Genomic DNA, 20,600 nt, shown 5'->3' on the forward strand with positions numbered 1-20,600 from the left:
AGTTCAAGCCCCATGTCAGGCTTGGCCATTAAGTTCTTATTTAAAGAACTTTAGTCTGTACTTTGGTCTTTAGTCTGTACTTATATGTAACTTTTTAAAGTTTATTTGTTTTGAGAGACAGAGAAACAGAGCACTGAGGTGGGGAGGGGCAGAGCCAGAACCTACCAGAGACAGACCAGCATTTGGGGGAGCAGTGCTGAGAGAGGAAGTGGGTGCAGTAAGACGTGCAGGCAGTGGCTCTTCACTTGGGAGGCGATCAATCAATTCTGGTCATGAGGCATGAACTGAGAATAAGTCTAGGAAAAGAAGGAAGAAAAGAGTCTGAGCAGCTGCTAATTCAGCAGCTTCCCACCTTAAAATGCTGAAAATATCCCCGATAAAGTAGAAGGCTCCCTTCCTTTAAAAACATAGAAAATAGAGAATTCTATTTTATTAATATAGATTGAAGAAGTCCTTTCTATGAAAAAACAAACCCAGAAGCTACAAAGGAAAAGACGGGCAGATTTGATCATCTAAACATTTAAAACTTTCCTCTGTGAAAAGACCACAAAAGTGAAGTTTAAAGAATGGCAACGGGAATGCAATACTTGCAAAGCTTGTATGAGATAAAGAATTAAGGGGCACCTGGGTGGCTCAGTCGGTTAAGCGGCCGACTTCAGCTCAGGTCATGATCTCGTGGTCCGTGAGTTCGAGCCCCACATCGGGCTCTGTGCTGACAGCTCAGAGCCTGGAGTCTGTTTCAGATTCTGTGTCTCCCTCTCTCGCTGACCCTCCCCCATTCATGCTCTCTCTCTGTCTCAAAAATAAATAAATGTTTAAAAAAAAAGTTTTTTTAAAGAATTAATATGCATGACATATAAATTATTTATATTGATAGGAAGAAGACAAAAGAAAAATGAACAAAGAAAATAAGCAGTCAATTCATAAGAAACAGACAAAATACAAACATACACAAGTACATACATTTTTTCCAACATCCCCCTCAACTGATAATTGAGGGAAGCAAACTGGAAATAGATAGATAGATATTTCCCATCAAGTCTTGTTATTTGCAGTAATTATGTTCTATAAAGTCAACACAAACCCTGAGTTACTGAAGACTAAGTCATTGTCCCTGGAGGAAATACATGGTTAGGTTCCTGGGAGCCTCTGGTCACTTTGTTAACAACTAATCAATACATAACCCTGTTTTAGGTGCATTTCTGCTCAAGAAACCTTATTTAATATTTATTGTTGACTCGTGAATGTTGAGCTCACAATCAGTAGACCTCGAACTCAGGCCTGGATAAACCATCTAGCAAGTGTATTTTTTCCATGAGGCACATCACAGCCTTTTTGTACTTAGGAACCGTAGACAGCACTTCAGCACTAGGCTTGGGGGCCACTTTCAATGGCAAAATCGCCAACAAAAAGCACAAAAATATGAAAACATGCGACTAACTAGGTGGCAAAAGGATGCCTCTTTCCAGCGAGAGTTGAAGAGTATCGCCCGGTTCCTTCCCAGCTGGGAGTGTGTGCAGGTGACTCACTCTCACCAGTTCTGTTCACATCCACTTGCAGCCACGAAAACATGCAAGTGTTGGTTATGGGGCTACAAATAAAGCTTAGCAAGTAGGCAAACACACAAACACAGCATCGATGAGTACTGAGGGTTGCCTGTATTCGTGAGTATGTATACATGTAGCCTCTGTGTATGTAAATCTGAATTCGCATACAGACAACTCCTGGCTTCATGGGAGTTGTTACTGCATTGCTCTCATGTGCACTGTTTGTTCCAAGCACTGGGACAGAGGTGCTGCCTCCAAGGGGTTTGCTCTAATGGCAGAGACTGGTTATCTTCAAGTGGAATGAACAAATGATTGCAGATGGTGCTAATTACTAGGAACAACATAATCTGTTTGCTGTGAAAAAGAACATTCACCCAAAGTAGCTGAGACAGGTAAAAGCTGATACCTGCAGAGCTGAGAGATTTTCTATCAGCATGGAAATGTCTCATCTGGGAAGGGAGAGGAGTCTGGGCAGCCAGGGGCCCTGGGGACACAGAATGACTGGAGAGGCCGCAGATACTGGGATACAGTAGGTCCTGGGGGAATAGGGCTGTATGCGGGTGGTTAGTAGAATTTTAACTCATCATATAAATGTGGACTTCTTTTCAATGAAAAGACATCATGTAGTGTAATATCATTTTTAAAATTATATCACAAAAGCCAAGTGTTTTCAAGTTTCTTCAAGAGTGGCCTTATGAGCTCTGAGACACATCCGCAACCAGAAGACAGAGAGAAAAGGAGAAAGTACACAGGAATCCAAGGAGCAGCTAGTGAAATAAGAGAAAACACTAGGGAATACGGCATCACCAAAGCTAAGAGAAGAGGCTGCTTCAAAACAGAAGGCAGTGGTCAAGTAGGAGAATTCTTCACTAGATTTTGCCCAAGTAGATCAGTGGTGCCTTGACAAGAGCACTTCAGTGGATCAGAGGGCAGGAGAGAGGGAACAGGAAGGGAAGAAGTGGGACCAGCATTTATAGAAAATGTTTTTGAGAAATTTGAGTATAAAGAGGATCAGAGTAAAGAAATAGTAGCTGGAAGGGAATTAGAGGACAAGAGAGGTTCTCTTGTTTCTTTATGATGGAGGATACAAGAGCACATTGGTTTACTGGTAGGAATGATCAGTTAGGTGCGGATGAAAGATCAATAGTACATGAGAGAAAAGGGAATAATGGAAGGAAAGTCCTAAACAATGTGAGAGGGGATGGGATCAAACACTCTTGTAAAAGAATTGATCTTTGTTAGGAGGACAGACACTTCTTGAATTACATTAGGATGGAATAAAGAAGGACAGGTGTAGATAGGGTTATAGATTTGGGAGTGGGAATAACAAGGAGGTCTACTGTGATATTATACTTTTTTCAATCATGAGTGAGGCCATCAGAGCAATACTAAATTGGAAGATGAAGTTGGAAATACAAACAGGGTCATATTAAATAGGACCCCGTATGCCATGCCAAGTATTGTTCTAAATGCTAGGGAGCTTTTTAAAAACTAATGAAGATGCAGTGATAAGAAAATAATCTACTCATTATAAAAAATGAGCAAAAGATTTCCAACATTATTACTCATCAGTAAAATGCGAATTAAAACCACAATGTGATACCACTACACACTTAGCAGAATGGCTTTAAAAAAAAAGTGTGACAATATCACATGTTGGTGAGATAGTGAAACGACAAGGATTTGTTTCTAACACTGACAGAGATGTTAGAATCATCTGGCAACAATTTTAAATCATAAAAATCCTTCAGCAGGCGCATCTGGGTGGCTTAAGAATCCAACTCTTGATTTTGGCTCAGGTCATGAGCTCACAGTTTGTGAGATCAAGCCCCACACTGGGCTTTGCACTGACAGTGTGGAGCATGCTTGGGATTCTCTCGCTCTCTCTCTCTCTCTCTGCACCCCCCCCTCCAATAAATAAATGAACATTTTTTAAAAATTCTGCAACAAGAAATATAAACACACTGAAAATAAATGGAAAAAATACAAAATATCAGCCAAAAAAAGAATATATAAGAAGAATCAAAAGGAAATCTTAGAACTGAAAAAATACATTAAAGGAATAAAAAATTCAATGAATGGACCCAAGAGCAGAAAGGAGGGGAGAGAGGAAAGAATAAGAATAAGAAGATAGAAAAATAGAAATTATCCAATCTGAACAACAGAAAGAAAATAAGGAAAAAAGAAAGAAAAAAGGAACAGAGCCTTAGGGACCTACAGGACCATAACCAAAGATCTAACATTCATGTCACTGGAGTCTCAAAGAAGGAGAAGAAAGAGGGTGGGACATAAAAGTATTGAATGAGGATGAGGATGATGACTATTTCCCAAATTTAGCAAGAGATATAAATCTATACATTCAAAAAGTTAAGTGAACCCCTAACAGGATAAACCCAAAGAAATCCATGCCAAGACACATCATAGCTAAACTTCTAAAAATTAAAAACAAGGAAAAAATGTAGAAAGCAGCAAGAGAAATGAGACTTTACCTATCGGGGAAAACAGTTCAAATGACAGTAGATTTCTCATCTCTCATCAAGGAAGTGACACAACATTTTTCAATTTCTGAAAGAAAAGAACTGTCAGTTAAGAATCACATATCCAGAGATAATATGAAGGAGAAATAAAGACATGCTCAGATGAAGGACCAGTAAGAGAACTCATTGCCAGCTTGACCTACCCTAAAATAAAGGCTAAGGAAAGTTCTCTAAACAGGTAGGAACTAAGAAAAGAAGGAATCTTGGGTCACTATATATATATATATATATATATATATATATATATATATATATATTATATAGAAAGAGTATACAAAGAGACACTCTTAATTTAAAACAATATAGAGTAATTAAAATCAAATTGTAAAAAAAAAAAAGGTAATCTACAAAAAAGTAAGAAAAATAAAACAGAGACAAAACACAGAGAGAACAAACAGAAAATAAAAAATAAAATGTCAACTTATGCCCTAACATCAACAATTTATTTACTTGTAAATTGTCTAAACATTCCAATTAAAAGAAAGATTGGTAAAGAGGATTAAAAAGCAGTGACCCAACATTGTGCTCTTTAGAAGAAACCCACTTCAAATATAATGAAATAGGCAGAAAGTAAAAGGGTGGAAAAATAGATATTGTGCAAATATTAATCAAAGGAAAGCAGAAGTGGTTATATTACTATCAAATAAAGTAAACTTTAGAGCAAAGAAAATTACAAGAGCCCAAATAAGTCATTATGTAATGATAACAGGACAAGTCCACCAAGAAGACACAACAATCCTAAATTTGCACACACCAAACAACACAGCTTCAAAATATGTGATTCAAAAACTTTTAGAACTGAAAAAGAAATAGGCAAATCCACAATTATAGTTGGAGATGAGAACATCCCTCTCTCAGCAACTGATAAACCAACCAATAAGTTTTAATCAGTATTTATATGGCAGTCCTAACAACAACAACAACAGAATACATGTTTTCAGGTGCCCGCAAAAGATATACCAAGATATCTTGGAGGAAAAAGGAAAGAAAGAAAAGAAAATACCTCAATAAATTTAAAAGAATTAGAAACATACACAAATATATGATATGCTATACATCATTTTTCTTTAGTTCAGTGTATTTGTTTTATTTTCCTTGAGGCTTCATAGATGAGATTTTCCTATTATTTTTATGTTTTCTGTCTTTGACTTCTAGTTTGAGTCTACTATGGTTGGAGAACACATTCTGTATGTCTCAAATCAATAACCTAAGCTTCCACTCCAAGAACCTAGAAAAGAGCAAAAGAAACACAAAGCAAGAAAAGCAGAAAGAAGATAATAATAAAGAGCAGAAATCAATGTAATTTAAAATACTAGAAAAAAATTAAAACAGAAACTACTTTGGGGTACATGGGTGGCACAGTTGGTTAAGCTTCCAACTTCAGCTCAGGTCATGATCTCATGGTTTGTGGGTTCAAGCACCGCGGCGGGCTCTGTGCTGACAGCTCAGAGCCTGGAACCTGCTTTGGATTCTGTGTCTCCCCCTCTCTCTGCCTCTCCCTACTCAAGCTCTGTCTCTCTCTGTCTCTTAAAAATAAAAAAACATTGGGAAAAAAACAGAAACTCCTTTGAAAAGATCAATAAAATTGCCAAACCTCTAGCAAAATAGAGGGGGGGGGAGAGAGACAGAGAGACAAAGAGAGAGAAGACACAAATTACCAATATCAAGAATGAAACAGGAAATATCACTAAAGACATCAGACATCAAACGGAACATAGGGGAACACTGTGGACAACTCTGCACACATAAATATGACAATTCAGATGAAATAGACTAATTCTTAAAAAATCCAGTCTCCCACAACTCATTCAATATGAAATAGATCATTTGAACAGTCCTATAACTCTTAATATTGAATTTGTAATTTTAAAACTCCCCAAAGAAATCTCCAGGCTCGGATGGTTTTATTGGATAATTCTACCAAATGTTTAAAGAAGAATTAACACAAATTCTATAAAATTTCTTCCAGAAAATAGGAGAGGTGGAACACTTCCCAATTAATTTTATGAATCTAGTATTTCCCTTATTCAAAAACAAAGACAGTACAAAGAAAGAAAGAAAGAAAGAAAGAAAGAAAGAAAGAAATTTGTCAACAAATATCCCTCATGAATATAGGTGCAAAAATCCTTAACAAAATATTACCAAATAGAATTCCACAATACAAAAAAACGAATTATACACCATGACCACATGAGGGTTATTCCAGAAATGTAAAGCTGTTCAATATTCAAAAATAAATAATTTTTAAATATACTCATTTTTAGACTTATTAGATACTACAATAATAGAGACTTTGTGGGGTTGGCAGAGGGATAGACACAAACTGTTAACATCTACAACATGGAATCCTACTCAGCAATAATTTAAAAAATAATTTCTAAATATAAATTATATCAATTATATGAAATTGTATTAATTTTAATTTGTTTTTTTTAAGTTTTTTATTTATTTTTGACAAAGAGAGAGAGAGCGTGCGCGTGCAAGCTGGGGAGGAGCAGAGAGAGAGAGACACAGAATCTGAAGCAGGCTCCAGGCTCCAAGCTGTCAGCACAGAGCCTGACGCGGGGCTCGAACTCACAAACCATGAGATCATGACCTGGACCAAAGTCAGACGCTTAACCAACTGAGCCACCCAGGCACCCCAATATTAATTTTATTTTGAAATAATTCACAAAATTAAAAGGTTAAGAAGAAAAGTCATATGGTCATATCAATTGATGTGAAAAAAGATTTGACAACATCCAGTATCCATTCATGATTAAAAAGTCTCAGAAAAATAAAAATAGAGGGAGTCTTCCTCCACTTTATAGAGAACATCTACAAAAAACCTACAGTTAACATTATACTTCATGATGAAAGACTAAATGCTTTCCCCTAAGATTAGGAATAAGGCAAGAATATTTGTTTTCACTACTCTTACTCAACATAGTGCTGGTAGTTCTAGCCAGTGCAGTAAAGCCAGAAAAGGAAATGAACTGAATACAGGTTGAAAAGGTAGAAATGAAACTGTCTGTACTTACAGACACAGAAAGTGCGAAGGAACCTACAAAAAGAGACACCTAAAACTATTCTTGGAATTCAGTAAGGTTGCCAGATACAAGACAAATATAAAGAAACCAATTATGGTTCTATACATTAGCTATGAATTCATGGACACCAAAAGTAAAAATATGGTACCATTTACAATCACTTTTAAAAAATTATATACTTAGGTGTAAATCTAACAAAACATGTACAGAGCTTGTATGCTGAAAACTACACCACACTGATGAAAGAAATCAAATATGGTCTAAGTAGAGACATATGTGTTCACGGATTGGATTACTATTCAACATAGTAAGGATGTCAATACTCCCCAAATTGATATACAGCTTTAACACAATTCCTACCAAAATCCCAACAAGATTTTCTAATGAAGATAGATGAGAAAATTCCAAACTTTATATGGAAAGACAGAGGAACTAAAATAATTAAAATAACTGAAACAACTCAGAAAAAGAGGAATAAGGTAGGTAAAATCAGCCTCCTCAATTTCAGACTTATTAGATAGCTACAATAATCAAGACTGTGTGGGGATGGCAGAGGGACAGACACATCTGTGAACATCTACAACATGGAATCCTATTCAGCGATAAGAAACAAACTATAGATACATGCAATAACTTGGATGAATCTCCAGAGAATTAGACTGAGTAAAAAAAGTCAATCCGATGGGGCACCTGCGTGGCTCCGTTGGTTAAGTGTCCAGCTTTGGCTCAGGTCATGATCTCATGGTCCATGAGTTCAAGCCCCACTTCGGGCTGTCTGCTATCAGCACAGAGCCTGCTTCCGATCCTCTGTTCCCCTCTCTCTCCAATCCTCTGTCCCTCTCTCTCTGCCCCTCCCTGTCCCCTACTCACGTGCATACTCTCTCTCAAAAATAAAATAATTTTTTTTAAAAGTCAATTCCAAAAGTTTACATCCTGTATGATTCCATCTATATAACATTCTTGAAATTACAACATTAGAGAAATAAAGGACAGAATAGCAGTTTCCAGGGGTTTAAGGAAAGGGGGAGGGGGAGGGTATAAAAGGGCAAAAGGAGAGATCCTTGTAGTGATGGAAATTTCTGTTTCTTGACTGCATCAGTGCACATCCTGGTTGCAAATTGTCATCATTGAAGGAAATAGGGTGAAGCATCTCTCTGTGCTGTTTCTTTCAACTACCTATCAATCTACAAGTACCTCAAAATAAAAAGGTATTTTTTAAAAGGCTACATACTGTATGATTCTGTTTAAGAGATATGCTGGAAAGGGAGAAATTAAAAGAACAGAAAATAGATCTGTGGTTGCCAAGGGCTGGGGGTTGATTTTTGTGAGAAGCAACTCTTGTCGATCTTGGTTGTAGTACTGGTTACTAACGGTATGCATTTGTCAAAACACATACAAATGCACCTAAAAAGAGTTAATTTTATTGTATGTAAATGTTTTTAAGTGAGTAAAAACAAAAGCCATGAAGAATTTCAAGGAGGAAAGTGGCATGGTCAGATTTGCATTTTAGGAAGATCATACCTGTTGCCCTGTAGGGCACAGAGGGGTGAGGCAAAGACGTGAAGGCCAGGAAATTGGTGAGATTACTGGAGTGATCCAGGTTCAATACAAGCAGAGCCTGCACTAGGAACTAAGTAGTGATGGAGACAGGGAAGAGAAAATGGTTTCAATAACTCCTTGGACTCTTTTAGGACTGGAAATAGAAAGATGGATTCCAAGCAAGTGGATTTTTTTCATAGAAGTGTGTGTGTGAATCTTCTCATCCAGTGAACTAGTACGCAAAATGGTCATTTACATGTAGTAGATAAAACTTTAAAAGCCATGTGCTTGGGAAAACTGATTTTATGAGATGCTGAAAGATAGGGATCCAGGACTAGGATTTTATAATTTTAGTTCAAATACAAGGTTATTAAACACCAACTAACTGAAAAGAAAGTTTTGGGGTCTGAAAACAGCCAACATTTCATACTGGGTCATTTCCTCAATTTTGCACGTATGGAATTTTAACTGCTAAACAGAAGGTGACAGGAGCTGGTCCCAAATTGCAGGGCTGTAGGTAGCGAAGTGACCCTAAGGGACCTTAGGGAGTGGCCAGGGGCTGGAAGCCAGCCCAGAGAAAGCCAACAGGGGTGCACGCCTGGCCTAGTGGAGGGAGAAGCCAATTCAGGAAGGGTACTGGTCAGCTGCAAAGCATTGTATCCTAACCTTCTGTGGCAGCTGCTGCCTCCTAAGCTCAGAAACAAATGCTTAATTTGGAGATCAAGCTCCCGCTGGGATGGGAGGAGATGCTAGCTCAGTGGTTCCTCAAACTTTCTACCACCAAGAATTCTTTTCATCTTTTCCACTCCACCCCCACTGATCCACCCTGTGTTGGGTAGGGTTTTCCTACAAAACTAGATTTAGTTACAATACATTTTTCAAGAATCAAAGACATTTATAGTTGCCAACCAGAGTTTTATCAAGAAACCACTAGGGGCACTTGGCTGGCTCAGTCGGTGAAGCGTCCCAATTCAGCTCAGGTCATGATCTTGCCGTTTGTGAGTTCAAGCCCGGCATCAGGCTCTGAGTCTGGAGCCTGCTTCAGATTCTGTGTCTTCCTCTCTCTCCTCCCTTCCCCTGCTCACACTCTGTCTTTCAAAAATAAATAAACATCAAGAAAAAAAAAAAAAACTACTCAACTGACATGATTAACTAGTTTAACAATATTTATTAAGCAATAATGGTGGACATGGGTCTGGAGCCAGGAGTGCAAAGCAGGTGAGGTCTCTGCCTTCTGGGATGATGGTGGACAGCAAGTGAGGAGTTACCCTGGGCAGAGAATCTGCACAAGAGGAGAGAGGACAGTGAATTAGGAGGTGGGGGTGGAGGGCAGGTGGGAGTCAGAGATGGCTTCCCTGAGGTACTCTTGAGCCAAAAATCAAAGGCTCTGAAGGGTAATTAAAAGTTTCCAGGCAGGTGGGAGCAGAGTGCGTGGTAGTCCCCTCTGAAGAGCGGGACTACCATCAGGGTCAATTTCCTGAGGATGTACTATGTGTCAGGCTCTGGGCTGTGCACTCACACACACTTACTCTGCACTGGGAGGAAGTACTGATAGTACTCTCCTTCACGGGTGAGGAAACCACAGCTTCCCCTTGTCGAATACTTCTCCAGAGGACACACACGGCTTGGAAGTAATGGGATTAGACCCCAGAGCCTATATCCAGCAACCTGCAGGTGTCTTTGGGCAACAATAAGCAGCATGTGTTGCCAGAAAAATGAGTGTGGGAGAGGGCACCACAATGTGCGTGTGGCTGGACCACAATTCCAAGGGCTTGCTCTGGCAAGCACGTGAGGGGCCGGTGCAGGTACAAACCTGAGAGGAGCTCCAGGACTGACCCCACTACTGTCCTGTGAACATACAAGTCTCCTTAATCCTTGGGCCCTGTTTCATGTAAATGCCCAATTTCTGTTAGATTTTCCCAAATATTGCCTGGACACCCACTCTAACCTGATAGCTTGTAAACCCCCAGGGGCTCAATGGACATTGTGAGTTCCTCTTGGGGGCCAGACCCAGCCAGGTTGCTGAATTAGCCCAGCTCTCTTTCTGGATGGAAATCCATATAAATTCGCTTCCAACCTAGAACTTTTCCTGAAGTCCTCCCTAATTTGACCTCCTGGCACATGCATTTGTCACAGCTGTAGCCCAGTAGAGAAAGGGAGGGTGGCTGTAGCCTTGCCCAGGCCATCGGCCACATTTGCATGGAATATCATCCTTATAGAAGCTGACTTTGGAGTGTAGTCATGAAGGAAACTGGGATAAACAAGCTTTTCCTTTCCTGGACAATTCTTTGAGATGGAATCTACTCCCAAAAGCAAGATGTTTGGTTTCAGCCCACATATTGATGTCTCATAGGCAACTTGTGGTCCCTACAATACACCGATGGAAGGTGTCCGTAACACCCTCGATGTCAGCTGCACCTTCCCTGGCACATTCACAAATCGATGTGACTCGTCACGTTGCATGTGATCCCTGGTCACAGAGGTGACACAACTTCAGTTTTAGGGAAACAAGGGGGAACAAAACACCTCGGGGAAGATAGTTTCAATCCAACTGCTCTTCATGTGGCACAAACATAAAATATAAATAGGTTTCCAACAGCTTTGCATAGATTGTGGGTATTTGATTCACGGCAGGCTGTCAGGGGAAGCTCAGGACAGCCAGGCTATTTTGAGGCCATGCTCTTGGAGGACACCCTCTTGCCCCCACGAGCCATTCCCCTGGCACCACTCTCAGAGAGAAGCTCCTGCCTGTGCGGCCCACAGTCTGACTCAGGGCAGCATTTCTCAAGACCTTTCCTTTTAAGGAGTCAGGGATCGGAGTCCCCGCTGCCAGCAGGGAGCAGGCATGGCAGCTGGAGCATGAGGAGTCATCACTACGAATAGCCTGACTCTGAAGTTTCTAAAAGGGAATCCGGACCACCTGAGCCTCCCAGAAGAGGTACCGGGCACACTTACCCTGTGCCATTTGTGCCCGGGCCGAGCCATGTACATAAGCTGGAACACGAAGGGCATTTTGTAAGACATTTCAGCTGGCAGGTTAAATGTGTCCCACAGCTGTCACTGAGGCACTCTCCCAAAAATAGTCCCAACACAGAGAGAATCGAGATAATGGCAGAGAGGAGATGAGACTAACAGTGCATTCTTACTATTACTCCATGAATAAAACATGTAAATAAAGGTGTTGAATGCAGGGGCTGAATTGTAAGAGGGCTCACAAAGCAGGCAAGTGGATCAAAGAGGCTGGGATGTTTGCTATTTGAGGAAGAAAGCGACATTTATATTACTAACACAGAGCAGGGAAATGAGATAGAGTAGACTGCCTTTTCAAAACAAAAACAGGGGCACCTGGGTGGCTCAGTCGGCTCAGGTCATGATTTGTAAGTCATGGGTTCGAGCCCCGCGTCGGGCTCTGTGCTGACAGCTCAGACCCTGGAGCCTGCTTTGGATTCTGTGTCTCCCTCTCTCTCTGCCCCACCCCCACTTGCACTCTGTCATTGAAAAATGAACAAACATTAAAAAAAATAAAAAATGGGCGCCTGGGTGGCTCAGTCCATTGAGCATCTGACATGGACTCAGGTCATGATCTCACAGTTCTTGAGTTCCAGCCCCGCATGGGGCTTGCTGTTTTCAGCAAGAGCCTACTTCGGATCCTCTGTCCCCCTCTTTCTCTGCCCTATCCTCACTCATGCTCTCTCTCAAAAATGAATAAACATTTAAAAACAAAAACACAAAAACCTTGGCAGAAAGGCTCGGCTCTGAAGAAGAAGCTGAGACCTTGTAGCCTAGGGGAGTGGCCTGGCAGATGAGATCCCCATCCCTCCCTCCCCCCACCCCCCAGCTGCTCTTGCAGAAGCCAAGAGGCGACCCTCTCCACCTCCCATGTGGAAAGAGGCATCCTCCTGCCTGAGGGGGAGGCCATCTGAGTCTGAAACCTATGATCTAATGAAGGCTTTTGGCTTCAGAAACTGAAGCCTATCTGAAAAATCATTAATACGGTGAGATATACATCATATCACAAAAAGTACCTATCACAGTACACTGCTGTTTAACTAACAGAAACGTGTCTAATTTGCTCATCTAAGCAAATCAGTAAGACTCATATAAATATCTCGTGCTCTGTTAGTGAAAAATTGAACTGAATTTGATCAAGCCTCTAAATCCACCAATTTACAAGAAAAGACATTTATAGAAACTACAGAAATGCAATCAGTAACATTCAGAAAGCAGGGAACTCTGCAGGACAAACCACCTGGACTCTTTGACAATGAAATTTCAAGGGAAAGAGAGAGAGATTGTTTTATTTTGCTCCAGACTTGAATGAACTATAAATAGAAATTTGTGAGACAATCGAGGAAATTTGAACATAGACTGGATATTTGATTAAAGGATCAGAGTTAATTTTCAAAGGTATGATTGCGATACTGTGATTGTACTTTAATATATGGTCATTACCTTTTAGAGGGCTGAAACATTTACAGATGAAGTTACAGGATTTCTGGGATTTGCTTCGAAATAATCTAGGGGGTGGGAGGGAACGAAATAAGGCTGGCCATGAGTAGTTATTGAAGGGGGTGAGGGGCACATAGGGTTTCACTGTACTGGTCTCTCAACTTCTTTTGTGTCCATTTGAAATGTTCCATAATAAAATACATGGATGAATGGCTGGAAAAAAGGATGGAAAAAAATAGCTTGTACTTCATAATAAACCAAAGCATGCTGTCACTTCAGATGATAAACAAAGATAAGATCTGGCCCTCTAGGAAATTACTTAATTTAGGACAAACACATCGGCACCCATGCCCACAGCAATGGGAAGTGTCAGAATAAGAGGGCTGAAGTATCAGGAGGGCCTCGCTCCAAACTGGCTGTACATTTTGAGCCACTGAACAGCCACTTAGGTTTTATCTACTGCAAAATTCCAAAATTATGTCTCTTATAGAATTACGAGGGACATGGAACAGTGTAAATTTATTAAAGGGATGAAAGTAAAAATACCTCCAAACCTACACCAAACTTCCTGATAAGTTTTGCCTGGTAATTGCTTCCCTCCAATTCGTGAAAACTGTAAGAAGGAATGTGACAGTATTCCAAGCTTCCAATGGAGTAAGAAAGGCATTGGTCATTTTTCCCTAACACCAGTCTTTTCTGAGGGAAATTCTACACCCTTCAGATTACTTGCCTTGTTAGAATTTTGTAATGTGCATGAAGGTTAAAACTCCGTTCACCTTCATGAAACTCAAGGAAAGTCAGAATTTTCTGTGGTTTTCTCCAGACAACCCAGAGGCTTTGTGCACACCTATCTAAAAAGCCTGGGGTTTCAGTTCCACAATCCAACAGATAAATCAGACTGTTCTTCTGCCCAAGCCCCCATCTAGCTGTCCAACAGTCTTCCCATGCAGTAGGCAGCACCAGCCCTTTGCAGAGAGCAAGTGAGCAACCCTCCTCCCAATCTTGCCCCACACACTGCCTGAAAATACTTGTGGCTTATGGAGGCACAGCTCATGAAAACAAGTCTTTATTTCTTACTGCTTAGGAGATGATCAGGTATATCTGTCGACTTCATTATGGCTGGTTCAAAGTGAGATACTATGTCAAACAACCCGATTTTTCACCAACTCAAACCAAGCTACCACCTAGATTTTTTTTTCCTATTAAGTTGATTACTATACTGCATCTACGATTAAAATAAAATATTTTGAGAAGTTTGGCAAAAAGGGAAGAGGAGTGGGGTGCTTGGCTGGCTCGGTAGGTGGACCATGGAACTCTTAGTCTCCGTCATGAGTTTGAGCCCTTGGGCGGGTGTGGAAATTACTTGTAAAAAATGGGAAGAGGAGTTGTTAAATTTAGAATTCTAAATTACAAAGCTTTGTCCTAAAATTAAAAATAAATAATAAAAGTCGATTACAGAGGTCTATAAAGATACCCACCCATATTGGGCTATCCCATTGTATTAATCGGGGTGCTTTCTCTAGTGCATTACGATTTCATTTTTCCACATAGTCATAATTGTGGCACACAAACAATGTCGTATTCTGTTGATTTTCAGTTAGTGTTCTGCCCTAATATTCTGCCATGTTACATACAAGGACTTCATAGGTACCACTTTTAATGGCAGCATAATATCCCATGTAATGAGTATTTCATAAGTTGTCTAACCATTTCCCAACTGTTGGTTATTTAAGGAATTTGAAACTAAAACACCCTCTCTTGTACCGGGTTTTTATTTACCCAGATGTGCCACATGTCACCACCAGCAATAGAGCTGCTAATTGATGACCCCCACACAGACCATCTTCTAGCCCTTTCCTCAAAGACAGCTATCAGCATGGCACAGTAAGAAGCCGTGGTTTCAGTGCCAAGGAGTGGTTTCAGTGTCAAGGCTTCAGTCTCCTTCTGAGGCACAACACAAGAATCACCAAGCTATGGCTTCCTTCTCAGAAAGAATCAGAAGTAGAGTGTTCTTTCTGTTTAGCTGGAGGAAGCTCCTTCCCGGATACCTGCACTGCCCCCTGACCCCGCAAGGCCTTTGCCTGTCTTGTTTTTCTCCCCAGCACTCATCACCTTGCAACTGCAACACACTATAACTCCGCATGATACACTTTCTATTGTGTTGGTTGTCTCGTTTTCCCCATTAAAACACAAGCTTCTTGAGAGGAAGATTGGAGTCTATTCTGTTCAGGGCTGGACCCCAGGGCCTGGCACAGAGATGGTGCTCAGCTGGCGTTCAGGAAACAAATGTGTGTTGTAAGCTCGTCCCAGGACTCTCAAATCCCTGGCTTGTTCTTGTTGTCAAGTCTCAGCTCACATGTCACCTTCTCCACAACCCTCTCAAGTGGACACCTGCCTACCCTGTTACCTCACACCTTTGGCGCTCCTCACAGACACTTAAGAGAGCTCTACCTTAAGAGAGCAGGGACTTCATATCCCTAATCACAGCTATGTCCCCATGGGACATAGAAAGTGCCTGGGACATGGTAGGATCTTGAAAACTACTGCTGAAGTAATGGGTAAATTGAACACAGTGAGTGTCTGAACAAATATCCTAACCCCACCCCTAAATAAACAACACAAATAAGCCAATTCTGATTTCTTAGAAAAATCCTATTTTGGTGTCTGTGCTCTCATAATCTATCAATACTGGCCCCGTGCTGATTTACATTCTTTTGAGAGCCTACAGAAAGGATTGCGGCAAATCACATGGGCTCCTCAACACTACCCAGGGTGTCCCTGGCTCTGTTCTTGTCCTCTGTGCCTTTCTCTAGGCCCACATCTTCCCCTCGGAAATGCTGGCCTCACTAGAGTCACTGTAATGAACTTTCAGGAAAAGTTCTGAGGAGCTTCACAGGGAAACCCCAGATGGGGATACTTTATGACATGTACGGGTTCCAGAGCCTCCGAGTCCAGGAGCAAGATGGCTGGCAGGTCTTCTGGAGGTCCTCCCCATGCCTGACAAGGTTCTAGAGAATTCATAAATAGCAATGCTCTCAGGCAGCAGTAAGAACAGAGCTGGTATGGCCCAACAGGATGGCTTCCTGAGAAGCTAACCAACATCTTCGTGTTTGTAGATGACTTTTCTTAACATTGTAAATGACAGGGAAAGCAGCAGCACTACACAGATGGTCAGCAGTGTCCTCACCCCTAGGCTACTCCTGTGGTTCTCAACCACCAACTGTAATAGTAAATGAAAACTGCCAATATGAGAGAGTCGAGGACATAAACAAAATCAGAATCCAGTTTTAGTTTTTGAAATAATTAAAGATAGGGGTGCCCGGGTGGCTCAGTCAGTTAAGCATCCGACTTTGGCTCAGGTCATGATCTAGTAGTTCGTGAGTTCAAGCTCAGAGCCTGGAGCCTGCTTCAGATCTGTGTCTCCCTCTCTCTCTGCCCCTTCCCTGCTGATGCTCACTCTCTCTCTCTCAAAAATGAATAAACATTAAAAATTTTTTTACATAAATAATTAAAAAGAAATATTTAGAAAGAAAAACAAAATTAAATAGGGACTCCTAACAAGTCTATTACAACTGTTAATATTTCAAAGACAGCCCTGAATTCAAATCTTTGGTCAGATTCTACATTATAGCATGATTCAAACTTTGGTTAAGGAAATACAGTCATTATAATTACAGACTTTCTGGGACACCTGGGCAGCTCAGTTAGTTAAGCGTCTGCCTTCGGCTCAGGTCATGATCCCATAGCTCGTGAGTTCAAGCCCCATGTTGGGCACGGTGCAGAGTGTGGAGCCTGGAGCCTGCTTTGAGTTGTGTCTCCCTCTCTTTCTATCCCTCCCCCACCCCTGCTCACTCTCTCTCTCTCTCTCTCAAAAATAAATATTAAAATTTTTTTAAAAAATAAAATAATTACAGACTTTCCTTTTATCTCTAACTAGGGCAGGTCTCTCTTGGACTTACATGATTTCTATTCTGAACAAAAGAGAAAAAAGGCAGGATTACCTGTGAGACACAAGAAAAATACATTTACTCCTAAATGAAAGCAGTACAGACCAACTCCTTTTAAGTCAAAGGCGTTAAGTTAAATGTGAGAAAAGCAAGTCTTCTCTTGCATTTTCTTGGGATGTAGTTGAACACTACTCAAAGCAAGCAACTTAGAACTTTGAACTTAGAACTTTGCTAATCAAAGATCAAGCTTCCTCAAGCTTGTAAGTCTGCTTGAGGACAAAGTGGAAAAATTTGTAGAAAAATTCTATTATCAGCATCCTTACAAAATCCTCAACCAAGAATTTCAATGGCATTTATAGACTCGAGTCCTTAGATCATCATAACGTCAATGTTCATTTGAAAGGAATTTGCTGAAGTACAAGACACAAGAGGACTTGCTGGTGGCAGAAAACAAAGAAAACCCAGAGAGTGAGAAATCAGTAGAATGAAATGAATACTGAGTCTTAATCTCATTTCTGCAGCCAGTCACCTGGTCACCATAATAAATTTCACCAGTCACCCCATAAATCTGTTTCCAGAGGAATTCTGTGTTTTGATTTTTGTCTCTCCAAACCACAACCCTTCTCCCCCCTTCTCTCTCCCTGAAACATTCCTCCCCATCCCATACACACACAAGACCTCCAGAGAGTTTACTACCTACCAACCTTTTGGTTTATCCCTTTTAGTAGACTCGTACCAATTTTGCTGGGTTCATCCCCCAGACTCAGCAAAGTCTGTGCACTGGCAGAGCACGGGCCAGCAACCTGCTTCTTTGCAGATCAGATCTTCTATGGCAGGGTGGCTTAGACTGGGCAAGCCAACACTGCCATCTGGCGGCCCCTGAGAGAGTGACTGATGCAGATCGGACCTCCGTTGAAGAACCTGGGTCCGACCTCTTCCCTGGACCACAGCCAACTCCCTGCAGAAAAGGCAACAGCCAACTTTACTGCAGAAAAGGCACAGGTTGTGGGTCTGCTTGAGGACAAAGTGGTAGGAGATCACACTCTAGATCACCTATACTTCCTAAATCAGCCCATGGATATCAATCCACACCCCATGTTGTGCTTTGAATGGAGGTTTTCCCGTTACAGAAAAATACTTTTCAAAGTTGATTACATACTCCAAGGAGCCACTCAGACCAGGGAGAGCCACACGGACAGCTGATCTCCTCCTGGAGGGTAGAAGAAAGCACATGTCTGTGAAGCATCTTCAGGACAAAGACACTAGGCACCCATTCAGAGGGGGATCACGGCCTGCACAGTCAGGGCCTCTCCCTTCTTTGGACATCTCAGACTCACCACCTCCCAGCTGTACACACTGTGAGCCCTTCCCCATCTAAGAGAGAAAATAAGCCCCAGGATGTTAACAGACAAACCCCAGTGATCCTGTGGGTGAAACTCCCTTCAAACCATTTTCATAACCTCTGTTCTGGTGGAAACCAAGCTAATGAGCAGAACACAAGGCTGTGAGGAGGTTCTGTACCTCCAGCTCACCTTGCCTTCAGCCTCCCCCAACAGTCCAGATTGTCCATGGACACAGCTGCCACCTCCTCCGTAGAAGCAACAACTTGGAAAGGAACCTGAAGCTCCTTCCCAGTTTAGGTGCAGCCTGCTGCTGGGAACTCTGGAGGGCTGGCAGGTGAGAGATGTAAGGCAATGGCCATCCTGCTTTGTGTCCACCTCCGGGGGCCTGGGCAGCACCTGGTCGCAGCACCATCAGCTCTTGTCTGACTCATTCTAGCTTTCCCCAGCTGCTGGGCCAGGTGAGCGTTCAGCCCAGTCCCTTGTCCCCGTCACTGAAGTTGGACATCTGAAGGTAGTGAGACCGACACAAGCGTCCTCATGGCCCCATTTTGCAGGTTCCAGTCTGTTCCTGTGTCCCCCACTTCGCACCCATTGTCCCTCAGCACCTCACACAGCCCAGATCTACCTCCTCTTAATTGCACTTACAGGTCAAGTACTATGATAAATCCTTTACTATGTCTCCTATGATTGTTTCTGATTGAAAGTGTCTGAAGAGGAGTTAAGGGAGTTTTTTAAAATTGCGGGTATTTAATTTAAAAATACAGGTCCAGCTCTGAGACTAGGAGAATGTCTGATGGGGCGCCTGGGTGGCTTAGTCAGCGGAGCGTCTGACTTCGACTCAGGTCACGTTCTCACAGTTCGTGAGTTCGAGCCCCACGTCGGGCTCTGTGCTGACAGCTCAGAGCCTGGAGCCTGCTTTGGATTGTGTCTCCCTCTCCCTCCGCCCCTCCCCTGCTCATGCTCTGTCTCTCAAAAATAAACATTAAAAAAAATTTTTTTTTAAGAAAATATGTCTCGGGTGCACCCAGGAATTAGTTTTTACCCAGTGTTCTACATAATTCTGATATAGGAGATCCCACCCTCTGAAAGGTACAAGTAGAGGGAAAGGAGCTCTAGAGTCAGAAAGCAAGTTAATGAATGCTCTTGGCCATGAAAGGCTCTTCTAGGTATTAGGTACAGAAAGGCAAGGGAGAAAAACAAAAAACAAAAAACAAAACCCATCAGGGTAATAATTGAGCCATTTTGGTAATAAGGACACTTTCCACTAATCGGTCCATATTCCTTTCAAGCAGGCTTGCAGTCAGCCTCATAGCCTGTTTTTAATTTCTGCAATTCGAGAAAACATGCTTGTGTATGACACATGAAGGCATGAGTGGCACCTGCTGGTCACAGGCTTAGCTCTGAGCCAGGACAACCCCACTGGGCAGTTCCGTTGAGCAGACTTTGGAAAAATATTTCTGCCCTTTCTCATCATTAAACAAAAAACATATATACAACATTCCAATTCAGTGTGTGTGAATCAAGTCACAGTTAACACATACAAAGAGTAATAAGCACTGTTTTCCCACAATTCCTAACATTTTCTGATTCTCAACCCCCTTTCATTCTGTGCAGCAGGCAGAAATGTGAATCTGACGTATGAAGGGAAGTCTTGACGTAATGGCAGCTTTTTAACCAGAAACTTAAAGCCTGGCTAACTATAAATTAAACTCTAATCTACCAAAGTGCTAAAAGGCTGCCTTTTTCAGGCGACGTATTGTGGTTAAATGATCTATAAAAGCCACCCAAACAACTAGAGTTAGCTCTGGAAGGACCCACGTGCCAGCATATTCTGGACAAGGTAGTATTAACTGCAGCCTCCTTCAAACACAGGCCTTCAAAGGAGACCACATTCAAGGTGTAGAGAATTACTAGGTTAAAATAATTCATACCGGAAGGTCAGAAAAAGACATCATGAATTTGGAAAACTTCCCCAGAAAACTTTGGAGGTGAGGATCTTATACAAAGTTCCAGGCACACAAATCTATATAATTTTAAATAGTGGAAAGTTGAATCCCAATATCAATGGGACATCCTTTGAAACAAAAAATAAAATACAACTAGTTTATATAATTGTAATGATTAATGTTGTATTAACTTGGCTAGATCACAGGGTGCCAGATATTCTGCTAAGTATTTTGGGGTGTCTGTGGGGACTTTTGGGTGAGAT

At 41.5% G+C, this 20,600-nt stretch overlaps 1 long non-coding RNA gene across 1 annotated transcript; it reads right to left on the minus strand.

Annotated features, from left to right (window-relative positions):
- Window positions 1–9,840: 9,840 nt before the first annotated feature.
- Window positions 9,841–18,582, minus strand: LOC122219238. Its single transcript, XR_006202328.1, has 3 exons — window positions 18,208–18,582; window positions 17,749–18,006; window positions 9,841–9,934 (listed from the first exon to the last, which is right to left on the minus strand). It is a non-coding gene; the product is annotated as an uncharacterized LOC122219238 (long non-coding RNA).
- Between the last annotated feature and the right edge of the window lie 2,018 nt (window positions 18,583–20,600).

The sequence above is a fragment of the Panthera leo genome, chromosome B2 (assembly GCF_018350215.1).
Source record: "Panthera leo isolate Ple1 chromosome B2, P.leo_Ple1_pat1.1, whole genome shotgun sequence".
NCBI lineage: Eukaryota > Metazoa > Chordata > Mammalia > Carnivora > Felidae > Panthera > Panthera leo.